This window comes from Syngnathus leptorhynchus, chromosome 21 (assembly GCF_054491065.1).
Source record: "Syngnathus leptorhynchus isolate UIUO chromosome 21, UIUO_Slep, whole genome shotgun sequence".
Lineage (NCBI taxonomy): Eukaryota > Metazoa > Chordata > Actinopteri > Syngnathiformes > Syngnathidae > Syngnathus > Syngnathus leptorhynchus.
Window position 1 is genome coordinate 1,657,699 of NC_141215.1, and position 14,214 is coordinate 1,671,912.

General features: G+C 41.0%; 1 long non-coding RNA gene across 1 annotated transcript in view; it reads left to right on the plus strand.

Moving 5' to 3' along the window:
- LOC147040039 (uncharacterized) overlaps positions 1-7,696 on the plus strand; it is a 32,385-nt gene extending 24,689 nt beyond the window's left edge. The window contains exon 4 of the long non-coding RNA XR_015063171.1: positions 7,505-7,696. This is a non-coding gene — a long non-coding RNA (uncharacterized LOC147040039). The remainder of the gene's footprint in view (positions 1-7,504) is intronic.
- The last annotated feature ends 6,518 nt before the right edge of the window (positions 7,697-14,214 follow it).

A 14,214-nucleotide genomic window follows, 5' to 3' on the forward strand; every position in this document is an offset into this window, starting at 1 on the left:
ACTTTAGCTGGTGCGGCTTATAGTCCGGAAATTATGGTAATTTTTTTTCTACTCCTGTTGCCAGTTGACACTCATATGATTGTGCGCAACCGCCCGAGCGCCTTGATGCAAACGCTGACGCGGGCTTTTTAACAATATTCCGCACTGTTGACCAGCTGAGAAATCGAGCCAGATGGTTTTATGTTGTTCCCAACAAAAAGGAGCCTATTAGCATTAGCGGGCTAATCTAGTTGCAGATACAGCTGGCGGATCATCAGGGGACGGACAAACAGATGCTGGGAGTCACCCAACCAGGGACGGGTACTTGACGTCAAAGCGACCACATGTACACTTTAGGAGGGTGACTTATTGGAGTTACAGTCAGTCCTGACGCTTGACCAAAATATAATTTAGCCACCTTTTACTTAATGGAATATTTTCATTATTAGTGTGTAGTAAAATGTCAAAAAGTAATTTAAAAAAGTGGCTGGCCTTAAAAGTTTTCATTTGGTGGTGTTGTCTTTCACGGTTGCTAACTTAAGCATTCATTTCAATATATCATGCACTTTCTTACTTCCTCCTCCAGTTCCTTTCTCAGAAGCTTTAAATTTGCTTCATGAACCACTTGTTTCATTTTTTTCAATCCTTAAGTGTTGGTTTGAATACAGAGGTTTATGAAATGGCCAGTCAGTATACAATGCTGCACCTACAGGAGTCAGAACATCCAAGAACTCCTTCATGATGCAAATTTGAAGCTTTATTTTCCATACCACTCGAGAACATAAATAAATCAAGCGTATGGGAACATCACTGTTTTGCGTCTTCACCAGTCTTTGAAGGTTAAGGTGAATCCAGAAACTTATTGGTTTTAGGTCACCATTTTCTTGACCAGGAAGTACTATATAAACCCTTAGCAAGTAAGAGGAGCTCCTTTTGACATTATCAAAAACTACTTAACGACCCCCCCTTGCCACACACATCTCACCAGCATCTCGTAAGCCCTTCAAAGCGGCGCGAAAGGCAAATTTGCCCAATAAAATCAGGATATGAAAGGAAGTTGCAGAGGAGGTGATAAAGCTTGAAAAGGCCAGTCACGTAAAATGAGTGAGTTTGCCATCGCGCTCAGGCATTACACCCTCAAAGGCTCCTTAATTCTCCATTGCCGCGTAGTCGCGCTATCTCCCCTCGCTTGTTGCCATTTATTTGCCATCGCTTGTCAGCCCCCGTTGCCATTATGTCTTCTGAAATATACCCAAGTGCAACAATGCAGGCTGACTTATGGGACAACGTGGATTAAAGAAACGAGGAATGAGCAAACGATTTTGAAGAGAGTAGATTAGCGGCTATATTTATCAAAGACCAAGCAACGTTCGATGGATTGCAGATTAAAAATGACAATGTACTTCATAATATTTGATTTATTCATCCAGGTGACTACTTCGGTATGTTTCTATATCCTCTCGTCTGCCTACCCGCTAATCCCATAAAGCCTTCACCAGCTTTGTTGGCTTTCGTTACGCCCGTCCCCTCCAGTTTACGTGAACATATGCACAAACCACGCCCGGCCGAGCACATCATCCGACCTGCCCCTACGCCGCAATCCCAGAGGATGCCCATGTGACCTCGTCCCTGAACTCACATTGACCTTTTCTTTACCCTCCCCAACACTATTCCTATCCCATATTCCCTCTGAGAGAGTTTCTGTCAACCCCAGCCACCCAAAGTCGCTCCTTTCATCAGTCGTGTTTGCATCCACAGGTGGGAAATTAGTGGCGCTCCGTCTCCGACGGAGCCATTATTCTCACATCGTTTGCTTTTGCTAAAAAACAGATGGCATGTGGAAAAGTCACAAGGAGACAAAGTTTTATCGTATCGCCTACGCGCCGAGATGTGATAAAAGGTCGTATCATCATCTGACATTTTACGCCAAAGTAGAGCATGACGAATCTATATTTCGACATCAAAGTGTCTCAGATTTGTCAAGGTATGCTCTTGATTGATCAGTAAACGACTTTTCGTACAATCTAACGTTGATATGATGTGAAACAAGAACCTTATTGATAAGATTGAATTCATCACCAATGCTGTAATATTGCGTTAAAAAAAAAAAACCATGTTATATTTCGGATTGCAATGAGAAAAAGTGGCAAAGTTTGAATGGTGTAATGTCAGTGACACATTGTGGAATACTAGTTTAGCATATCAAGGTCTTCTTCCATAGCCGTGATTTTCCACATCCTTTGAGTTCCACATCCTTTTGCTTCAAATTGGTCTCACAATCCAATTTCCTCCATCTGTGATTTTTTTTTCTTTTGATTCCTCTCTGAGGCACCGAGGGCCTTTTGGTCCTTCAAACTTCACTCGTGAAAGATGTTGACATTTTGGTAATACGCCACAATTGTTGATCCGTGTCAGCACTTTGACCTTGTTGTGTCTGCAGGGACTTCTCGTCTCGATCCATCTGTATGAGCAACATTTGTTCCGTTCCCCCAGTCTGTGCAGAACTGTAGTAGAATGGATTCCGGAGTGAACTTTTCCGGGTCAGCAACTCTATTAGGAACTTATGATTTCTTTTTGCGAGTAGATTTAATGATCAGCGCCTCCTTGAATGGATCTCATCTTCCTGCTGATGAATGCCCGGCGTGATCACTGTGCGAGAAGGCTGAGGCCAAAGTGCAAAGAGAACCTGGCACCGTAATGGCGGTCATTTGTCGCTGCCACATTGGCCCGGGAATTGAATACGTTCATCAGGTGGAAGAGAAACGGCTTTATTTAAAGCAAAATCCCTTCTGAGTCACGGTCAAGGTCTCAGTTTAGCTATAGGCCACCTTCGTGAAGGTAATTATGTAACAGTCTGCGAGTTGTATCATTTTATACTAATTTAGATAATTGTTACTTAAAAGCTCTATGCAGCCACAAATAATCAGACGGTATACAATAAATGAAAAATTATGGGTATGCAATTAAGCAATCAACGAGCAACCACAAAGTCTTGAACCCCAATATCCCTCAGAAAGGAGAACATATACTTCATCAAGCCATGTTTGGATCTGCCCTAGGGATGTTCGATACCACTTTTTTTCAGACCCATACCAGTACTCAATCCTTAGTGGTCTGCGATACCAGTACCAAACACCAATATCACTAGTGTCTAGTGCTTTTGATACATGGATTTTTTTATAACAATCATAAAAGACCTAAGGTTGTATATCGGTATCGATACCTGGTATCGGTACTTGCTCATTCCTAATCTGCATCTGCTAGTTCACCTTGGGAATCAGCCACCATTTGCACTTTTGTGTCTTTCGCATTCAATTTGGAAAATTGTCCAAGAATCCATTTGGCTTTCCCAATGAACACAAACTCATCTTGTCAACTCCACGTTTTAGCCACCAAACTTACATTTGCTCAATCCATCTAGTTTATGTTCAAATGGTGCCTAAATAATATTTGACGTCACGGAGTCATGTCCCATTTTACGTGACACATTTTTTCCCGATATGAAAGGTCACAGAGTGTCATGCAGTCTTATCAGATCCATTTTTTTTTTTTTTAGATAAAAGCGGCGGGGAGATAATGACGCAGGTGTCTGCCGTAAACATTGTCAATCAATATTCCCAGCAAGCTTCTTTTTCGTGCCTACTGCCTCGATGCTTGACCTTCACGAGTCGGGGCCCCCCCCCCCCCCACACACACACACACACGTCCGGAATGAATGCGCTGATGGGTTGCATGCTTGAGGGAGTCATAAATTTATACCCTCAGTCAGCACCACCGAAGGACGCCACTTTGACCAGTTAGCTCTCTCTAGAATTGGTTAATAGAGTCTGTTGCGTTGAATCCCAATGTCCCTTTCTATAGGCGCCACTGGAAAATGAGATGCATGAAAATGGACGAGATGTCCGTGTTAGTTTTTGACATTGTAACACATTTAAGTACTTTTGGGATTTTTATACCATGATGATATTCAGAATTTATTTTGGCAAAAATCCACAAGTACAATGAACAAAATTCAAATTTAATTCGCCTTGTTTAATTTACACAAATCTGCACTTTGTACCGTTTTAGTTTTTTTTTTCCATACCGGTGCTGGAGCAGCAAACCAATCATCATCTGCTTTCATCAATTTCCAATCACTTTAAAAGGGGAAAAAAAAGATGTATTTATTGATCCAAAGCACAAAAATCAATAACAGAGGTGGGTAGTAGCCGTGTACTTACAGCAATCCTGGCCTGCGAACGCACAATTCACTTTAATGACGACGTGGACGAGTTTTAGAGTCTGTTGAATGGCTACGATGATTCCAAAGGTAATTGCTGTTTTTTCTTTATACCTCCTGTCCTATCCAATAAGCAGGTATTTAAAAAAAATGCATCCATCGTACTTGAGCCCTCAACTGGATCCATACTGAGGTTTGTTGGTGCCATCCAACAATACATTCTTGACTGAGACGACATTCCACGTCACGTGCATGAACCCGCCCCCAGCTTGTCAAACACAACTTGCAAACAAAAGCTAATTTAATCAGGCGCATGGATTTGCAAAGCTTTACAACGGAGAATCTCACTCTAATCCATTTGCGTCACTTTATGTAAGTGTCCACACAGTCACATCCGCATTACGCACGATCCTTTTGTGTGAATTCGAAAACACTTTCCCTGGACTGAAATTCACATTTCCCGGCCAAAAATCTCACTGAAGTAAAGAGAGAAGGGGGTGTAAGCAGGTGGTGTGAAGAAAGTTTTTTTTTGCTATGACAGGTTTTTTTTTTGTAATGAATGATTTTTATGTGCTTTTTCATCCATCTGTGCACTCCCTTAACCTGACATTTGAGTGAAAAATCTGAAGGCTTTGGTCACTGTCCGCTGAATGGCAACAACCTTCTCAAGGCTCACGCTCTCTCTTCTCGAGCTTTTCTTCAACATCCGCAGTTGGGGTTCTAAAAAAAATTTTTTTAAAGGTTATAAAATCTTTTCTTTCCTCTTAGTTTCCCATTTGTCCTTACTGCCTTGTGATCCTCATGGCTTTACTACATCGAAAGACTTTTCTTTTGATATCTTATGCAAACTGCCGTTGATTTTCAAGAAGTAGCTGATTTGTACAGTACATGTAACAAAAGGAAGGTCTTCACACTTTTTCCACCACAATATGAAATGATATAAAATTTCTTGCTGCGCAATTGTAAATTGTGTGAATGCGGATCGGTCAACTTTTAAAGAGGCGATTTGGAGAGAATTTAGTTGAATGTCTTGTAAAAGCAATGTAAGCACAATAATTCACTATCAGACTTGGGGGGGGGGAATATTTTCTACGCATCATATTAGAGCTGTCACGATCCAATATTTTCAGATGATCAATTATTCTATCGGATACAATTTAATTTTGCACGAGTGTCTTTCCAAACCTTTTTCTCATTTACTCTTTATTAAGCAATTATTCATTTGGGGTTGTTTGGTGATTAAAAAAAGATTTAAACAATTTTTTTTAAACTAATTCAGTGACTTGTGCAGTGATTGCAGATGTTTGCAAATATCGTGTTTTGATTAAACATTAAAGATAATCAATCTGTTTTCATGAATGATTAAAAAAATAATGAATGATTACTGTTGAGAGGCTGACATTAAATGATTTGGATCATTTTGAATTAAAAAATGAATATAAATGATGACTCGATGACTAAAATAGTGAATTTAATAATTGATTAGTTGTCAATTGATTTATTAATTTTGACAGCTCTATATGATTCTATACATTTCAATTCCAGTCAGATTTTTGTCCAAAATCCTACTAAATTCCAACTGTATCATAATGCCCCCCAAAAAAAAAAAGCCATAAAGACACATTTGGGATGCTCAGGAGCCAACGGAGAGCAAGGACGCAGCCTGTAATTACACCACTGACTGGGCTGCTCCCTAAAGCAGGGAGTACTGTTGTTCCTGGGAGAATAGTGCGTCCTCATCCATGCTTTTGTGTATGTTGTGAGAAGGCAGATAAAACCAATTGCGGTGTGTGCCGAGGCACAGAAGTCCATTTACAGAAGGAATTGAAAGTGGTTTCGCTATCCGGCGTCACAATGTCTCCTGTTTGTGCAAACAGATCATATTTCGCACACAAGAGTGAGTTGTTTGCCATCGGGCCTTTTGGATGCCTTGTGCAAATAAAACACAATTGCAACCAATAACGTCGGTTGTGAGATAAGCGCCAGGATGTACTCGATAGTCTCTGCGGTGTACGGGAGTGCATCAGCGGATAAACCTCATGAACATAATCAGAACTAGTTGCAGGCAATAATTAATAAATAGAAAGTGTCACAGCACATGTTATGATCCAATCTGGCCTTTGTAATAGAAATGGTCAAACCACTGCCACCATTTCCAACAAGCAATTGTGATTTGTCTCCGTTTTCCATCAGGCATGACATTTTTGTTTTTCCTGTATCGATTCACGTAGCACCGCAGGGACCCACTCCACCGATTCATGATTGATGCGCTCATCTATGGTTGGTTTATATTCATAACATTTATGGCATGTGATCTCTGAGTGGTTTTATATATAAGCAACATTCAGACTGAAGATGTTTTTCAAGACTTGAGAATTTTAGGGAGGATTCCTGTGCTCCTTTTTTCTAAATAGTTGGGAATATTACACCCTCGCAGTGTGTAATGACTATCGATTGCTGTTGTGCCTGAGCGAGTTGAGTGTGAGTCGCGCCAGGCTTGTTCTGCCTGGAGATGTGAGGCCCCTCATGTTTTTTATTGACATCAGAGCAGAATCTAATCAAAACGGGCGTGGCGTCATACCTGCTGCACCAGGTGGTTGAAATGATCTGCGAGGCTTCATTGTCCTCACATGAATGTTCCGGCATTGTCTTGGTTGCCCGAAAGGAAACGTGTTCAATTTGCGGTGGATGGTCAAATTGTCTTGCTGTGTGTAGCGACATCGCCTCTGGCTTCCGCAAACTTCACTTGTCTTTGGATTTGTCCCGACGTGTTTCAGACCAGCGACCATTTTTTTGTCCTACCTTTGTTTATGTACTTATTATTCCCACAATTATGTCTCGTAGTGGCTGCCATGTTTGCACACCATGGTGGCAAAGTGAGCATGAAAACTTTGAAATGAATGGCCGCTTGCCCGAGCATGATTAATTGCTTGATGGAGAATGGCAAATGTAGGACGGAATAATTAAGAGACCTTTGACTAATATTCGATGCTATGAAGTTTCCATGTTTGATCCCAGCTGTGGAACTTTGCGAGGAAGATAGATTGGCAAATACGGTGTTATGTAATCTCAGAAATCCAAAGGGTATCGTTTGCAATCCGCGTCCTTGAAGCGTTAGGATATTAACATGGGTGCTGTCATAACAGGATTTACCCCCCCCCCATCATATTCCATCAAATAATGCTTAAAACATGAGGATATATTTGGGAATATTTGAAAACATGTACAAATTCCTGATGTTAGGCTAAGGATGGAGATTCTGTCTTGTCCCATCTCTGCAATCATCCATTTTCTTCTGCTTATCAGTTCGGGTCGCAAAGGCAGAAGCTCAAGAAGGGAAGGGAAGACTTCAATACTGATCCGTCATGTCTCGATTGTCTTCCCGGGGCCTCCTCTCAGCGGGTCATCCCTCGAGTATCTCACCAAGGAGGAGTCTCGGAAGCATCCTAACCAGATCCCCAAACCACCTCAAGAGGCTCCTGTGGAATCAAATAGTGATGGGGGAAAATGAAGCTTCAAATTTACTTCATGAACCAGTTGTATTGTTGAGTCCTCTGGATAGCACTGGTAGTTGAAATGAAGGGTTTGTCAGTTTACTTTCAGCCTAATATTGAACAGAAAGTGCCACTTAGAGGAGTCAAACAAAACAACCGGTTCATGAAGCAAATTTGAAGCTTCATTTTTTCCATCGCTACTGTCGACGCAGAAGTATTGTGGCTCTACTCTGACTCCCTTTCCCAAGTCTACCTACCTGCGACAGAAACTAATTACTTTTCAGTATCAGCATTCCAATGCTATCCACCATCAACATGGTCTCATAAAACCTCAACGTCTACTTGGATTGTATACTGATGACTTTCAACAACAAATGGAGAACAAATGTTTACCACATATCTGGAAAAGGGCGGTAACTCTACTGGAGAGAGAATCTTAGCCCAATAAGTGCAAAATGCCGTCAATATATCAACCCTCCAGTTCAAATGATTGAAGCATGTCTCTTCGACTAGAAACTATTTTCGTGATGTGCATTATGAAGATATTGGATGCCCCTCACAATCATAGGCTCACGATAAAACAATCTAGCCTATTCCGGATAGAAGATATGATGGAAGCATTTGCTCTTGCCGTTGTAATGAACGTTTCCCGTTTCTTGTCATTTCCTGCGATGTTTATGGCCCTTGGCGAATTTTGCCCATAATACAAATATGTCTTTCATCCACATATCGGGGACCATCAGCTGTTAATATTCACATCATTCCATATGCTGAGGAGATACAAAAGTCAAGTAAAGAAAAAAAAAATAGGAGATAGGGAGTAGTGGGGTGAGGCGAAATAATATTTCCATCAGCGGGACAGCTCATAAATATTATAATTGTATGGTTATAGAAAAGAAGTGCAGGTGGTGGTGGCGGTCAGTGATTGACTTTGCCTGCCTCACCATTTGATCATGCCATTTGTGAGCTCAACGTGGAATTCCGTTGACTCTTCCTGGCTACTTGCCCCGCCCCCTCCCCCTCCAAAACTCTGAAATATCTGCCCGTGTCATCAATTGCAGTATCCTGGGAGTCCAGTCGCTCTTCCTTGGTCGTCTCCACTTTTAATGTGGCTTTAATTTGAGCCGAGACCCCCTCAAATGTTGGAGGGCAGCCTCGGGCATAAATGATTCCTTAAATGAAGCACCAATCACCTAATAGCTTCCCAATTCCCGCCACTCAGCGGGCTATCGGCCCAATCAGGACGCCGCTGAGATGGAGACGCTTGACTTTGTGAGCTGCCTGGATTCAGTCGTCTACTGCTTCCGTCAGTCAGAAAGGATTTTTTTTTTTCCATACCTCAGTCACCATTTACAGCTTTAAGCGGGTCAAATTGATGAAACTGAAGTCTTAAGGTCGATTTAACTGTAGCAAATGAATTGAGATGAGATATTTTACAGATAAAATACGATCTTAAAGAGCAGGAGACAAACATATTATCAGTCAGACTAGACTGAACTTTGAGAAAGAAAAAGCACTTGAAAAGCTGCAGACGTGATTGTCTGACTGACTGCTCCTTGTGATTCTTTATGCCCTTTGATATTTTCTATCCATATTTAAATTTCCCCATGTTCTGAAGCACTCGGTGTCAAGGTTTGAAAAATGTCGCAAAATAACCTTTCTTTGCATACTTTGACAAATTTAACAACCCATTAGGTGGGGATTTTATACCTTTAAATACGTCTTTAGAAATCTTAAGTTGCTTAAATTGCTTTCTCATTAAGATCACAAGGTTCAACTGTCAATCATTTTTTGACTCGTGATGATATAAATCTATTATACGCGTATCGACTCAATTTACAGATATTTCATATTCATGACTGCGGGCTTGAAGAAATCCTCATATCTGAATGTTGTATGACAATTACTGCCTTACATAAGCAAACACACTTTGTCCAATCCATTCGACGATATTTGTTGAAACCGACCGAAACCTCGTGCGAACCATCGTCAAATTACAGCCTCTGAAATGACCGTCAGATTAATCAGCAATGACTTCAATCAAAACTATCATCGGGGAGCAACCAAAGTGGGGAGCTGGGGGTTATTGCAGCCAGCACTCTTGTAATATATTGCACCATTTTTCCAAGTGCAAATTGCCCACAAACAGAGATACAAAAAAAAAAAAAAAACATAGAAAGTGGTCATCATTACGTCCTGCGTAATTTATTTATATATCTATTTTTCAGGGACATGTCAGTTAAATTCCTGAAAAGGAGTTATGTGTTCCCTTGCTTTTATCACTTGTGGCATAAAAATATATGCGTGATGTCCAAAAAGGAAGTCGCTGGCATGCGGCCCGTGTATATTTACGACTTGACCCTTGGTTGAAACGGTGGGATGTTTCAACCTGTCCTTGCCATCGTAAATGATCGGTGGTGATGGAAAATGAAGCTTCAAATTTGCATCATGAAGCAGTTGTATGTTTTGACTCTGTGCAGCATTGGACTGAAAGTCTACTGACTTGCCATTTCTTAAGCCTCTGTATTCAAACCAACATTGCCACCTAGAGGAGTAAAAAAAATACAAGTGGTTCATGAAGCAAATTTGAAGCTTCATTTTTCCATCCCTAGTTATCGGTCAAATGATGAGATGGGAAAAGTTGCGCAACTCATCATGAGTGACTTTAAATTGGTCAGGGAGGAGACTGGGTTCCCCAAACGAAAAAATCCAGTCGTCATGGGGCTGTCCAAACTCGTATCGGCATCCCATCATACTTCAATGGAAAACACTTTCATAGTCTTTGCTGTGAGGAAACCGCCGATTAATGATAATTTTGCCAGGTCCATTCTCAATTTAGCTTCGACTCTGCATGCTAACTCGTCTTTTTCCCCGAAGGCTCAATAAAAATCCAATCATCGTCGCGGCTGCTGAAATATCGTAATCATCTCCGTCTACTTCTGCTGCCATGCGACTGTTTTCTTATTCCGACACTAAAGGAACATTTAGAAATTGATGTTTCAAACCAGGCAGGTCCTTTCCTATTGAAGCCTTCGCATTATTTAATCGCCGCTTGATTTTCGGCGGGTATATCTAAGTGGAATCAAATCATCTTTGGAGCTCCCGCAATACCTCAAACGTTAAGATTCTGCATTAGGGGGTCTGAGTGGACTACTAATGTGCCGGCAATTGAGATCTTAAGTGTCCTTTCACAGTTTAATCAAATTGATAAGGCGGTCCGACTGCAAGGGCAATCTGACTGTCCTCTGCGCGGAGAAATCCTCAGTTGCGGACTATCGGTGTCGCTCCACCTTTCTGTCGAGGTAAATCAATTACACTTTAATTACTTGGATGGATTGTAGCCTTTGGCAGTGAGGCAACCATACCATGAACCCTAATAACCTTAAGATATTTCGACATGACTGCAATACATTAAAGATTTGCTTTGTGTCCTAAAATTATAACAAATGATATCATATGCATATTGAATTCATTCAAATTCATGCAGACTGTACCACTAAACTGAAAATTTTGGGGGGCAAGTAGAAGATTTAGGGGTGCATATTGTACATTTTTTCACGAAGTAAAAATTCATCCATCTCATTTGTACTATATTACTGATAAATTGGCTCGAGGTTGGAGCAGAAGTTTATCAGCGACAAAAAAAATATTCAACAATAGTAATTATATATTTTAAACTGGACTTGAGTAGATGAAAATTATTGTCATGCTGTTTGTCCTGCATATCATTTTAAATCTGTAAAAAAATATTAGGCCTACTCATCGTAAAGTGTAAGACCCTGTATAAGCCCATTGACGATATCTCTGTCACCTAGTGGTTATTGGTGACATTACACCTTTATGTTCGCATTTCAACACCCGTGGATTTGCATAACAGTCTATTTTTTTTCACACTTAATGAAGCGTAGAAATTATACACAGAATGTTTAATAGTGTTTTTTTGTGTGTGTTTATTTAAAAAAAAAAATTAAGTTGCCTATTCTTCATCTAATGCAGAGATGTCAAACTCATTTTTGTTGCGGGCCATGTCATAATTATGGTTTCCCTTGTGGGGCCATTACAGAACCCAGCATAAAAAAACCCACTTTCTAATTTATTTTGAAAGTGGGGTTTTAAAAATGTTTGCAATACCTCACTGTTAATAAAAGATAAGACAATTTACAATTTTGGTATTTTAACAAAAAAACATTGAGTTGACATATGAATTGCCTTTGCGGGCCACTTGAAATGATGTGGCGGGCTGAATGTGGCCCCCAGCCCTTGAGTTTGACACAAGTAATCTAATGGCTCTTTCACCCAAGATCCTTTTAGTTTTAAAATGAAAACCAGATTAATTTTTGGGTCAGTTCAGCGTTTAACCTGAAGCCGCAACAGAATCATGACCATCTTTCCCATCCATTTGCAGAAATTTAGAATATTTGCTTTGAATATATGATTCCTTACCTGTCTTGATTAAGGATGATTTCGAGATTTATTCCATTTTACTGTCTCTAGTTTCCTTCTCTCTGAAGATGACACATTTTTATTATCAACATTTTGGTCCCAGCCCACCCTCTGCTATCTTTCTATCCCCGTCTGGATTCCATCAGAGGTGCCGCAAGCCTCTGATCATACGTCTCTGACTGCTGTTTGCTGCGATAAAGCCGCCAGAGATCAAAGTCAGAATTTACCTTATGACGACGGGAGAAGAAGATGACGAGGTACAGGAGAGGAAAAGGCACTGTGGATTTGGTTAAACGAAATGTCGACACTTTACGTTTTTTTTTTTCTTCCGGTGGAGATTTTTTTTACACGCCCACCTGGATTAAGTAAACAAGACTTCAATTGCTCTGCTCAAACATTGCTGGAAGTACTCTCGCCGGACACTTGGGAACTAAACCAAGAGCTGCATCAGAGGTTCTGCCTTAATGTGGTTGCTTTCTAATAGATTCTCAAACCATGAAGGACAGTGATGTGCCTCACTTTTCTTCTGGCCCAGTGCTAAAACCCCCCCTAGGTAAACGTCAGACGGACCGCCGAGACTCATTGAAGCTCAGCCAACAGTGTATACAAAGAGAGAAAAAGAAGAAAAATCTCTCTAGCCCGCCCGCCAATGGAGTTTGACAGAATAAAAAGAAGCGACCTCCAGATGCCTCATCCAAATGAGCGCCGAGCAAGAAAGAATTGAAATTTTTCACCGATTGTATTGCAGCTTCCAGACAGGTTTATGTGAAAGGAACGGATTGCCGAGGCCATACTGTAACTCTGGCAATTCCCTCTCTCCCCATCGCTTATCTGCCTTTTCTCCTCGGTCCAGCCTCTCATTTGTTCTCCTTTCTTTCACGCTCTCTTGTGTTCATTCTTATGCTTTTTTTTATTGTCCATTTCCTCAATGACACTGCTTTAATGAGCTTTTCCTACACCGTCTCTCGAAAGCCAATCTCTTTACCGCCATCTCGGTGGGCTTTTCTTTCAATGCGCTGATAACTGCTGCTACTATTTTTATTTTTTTTTGCCCTGTTACAGTATGTTAACCTTTGTTGAACTCATCACTTGTTTCACTTTTTTGACTGGCAGCTTTTGTTGGTGTTACTAGCCGTAATGTGTTAAATGGACACGGGTGCCGAGAAGCAATTTATGACTTAGACCAGGGATTTTCAACTGGTTTTGTCCAAGGGACCACTAAGAAGCAACTCTGGGACCACTGCCTTGGCGGAATATTTTTTTATTTTGCACCAAAGAGGATAGACCTATACAGGATATTTATTTGCATCTGTCTGTCTATTTTGGGAATCTCAGCTCCATTTGACATAATTTGGATGGGTAAATGATAAACCAAATTAGTTGGAAAATAAATCAAGCCTAAATTATGAATCATTTCATTTTTAAAAATGTTACAATTATTTCCCAATTTCCCGGACCACCTGGGATACCACCACGGACCACTAGAGGGCCACTGACCATCAGTTGACAATTCCTGATTTAGACAACAATGCAGGGTTGGATTTGGGGAACTGTAGTGACAATACAACCCCGAGATGGGCAGGAAGCGAACGATGGGTGTCGTGGCAAATCTGATCACCTTTTAGATTTGATAAGATCGCTTGCTTGTTTATCCACCTCCCTCCCTCCCGGAGGTATTGATAAGAGGATCTATTATTTACAAGATGGCAGTTTTAACAAGCAAACGCATTTGGGTTTAACAAGCTCGAACAGGGATCAGATGGATAGGGTGGAGTGTCATTGATGCTAATCAGAGCTTTGCAGCTGCTTCCTGTGGATACGGAAGGATGCGTTGGATTTGATGGCGAGTTTAAATCACCCTCTTCTTCGGTCCCTTTAGAGCAGGGGGTCACTAACTCGTGTCCTCAAAGGGTCATATCCAACCTGTTTTAGGTGCTGCCCAACGACAACACACCCGATTCCAATGATCAACCGATTTGAATCGGGTATGTTGCAGGACCGAACTTGGTGACCCCTGCCTTAGAGGCTTTTGGGGTGTTAGTTTTACGTTGTGGAATATTCTGTGAAGCTAATAATAAT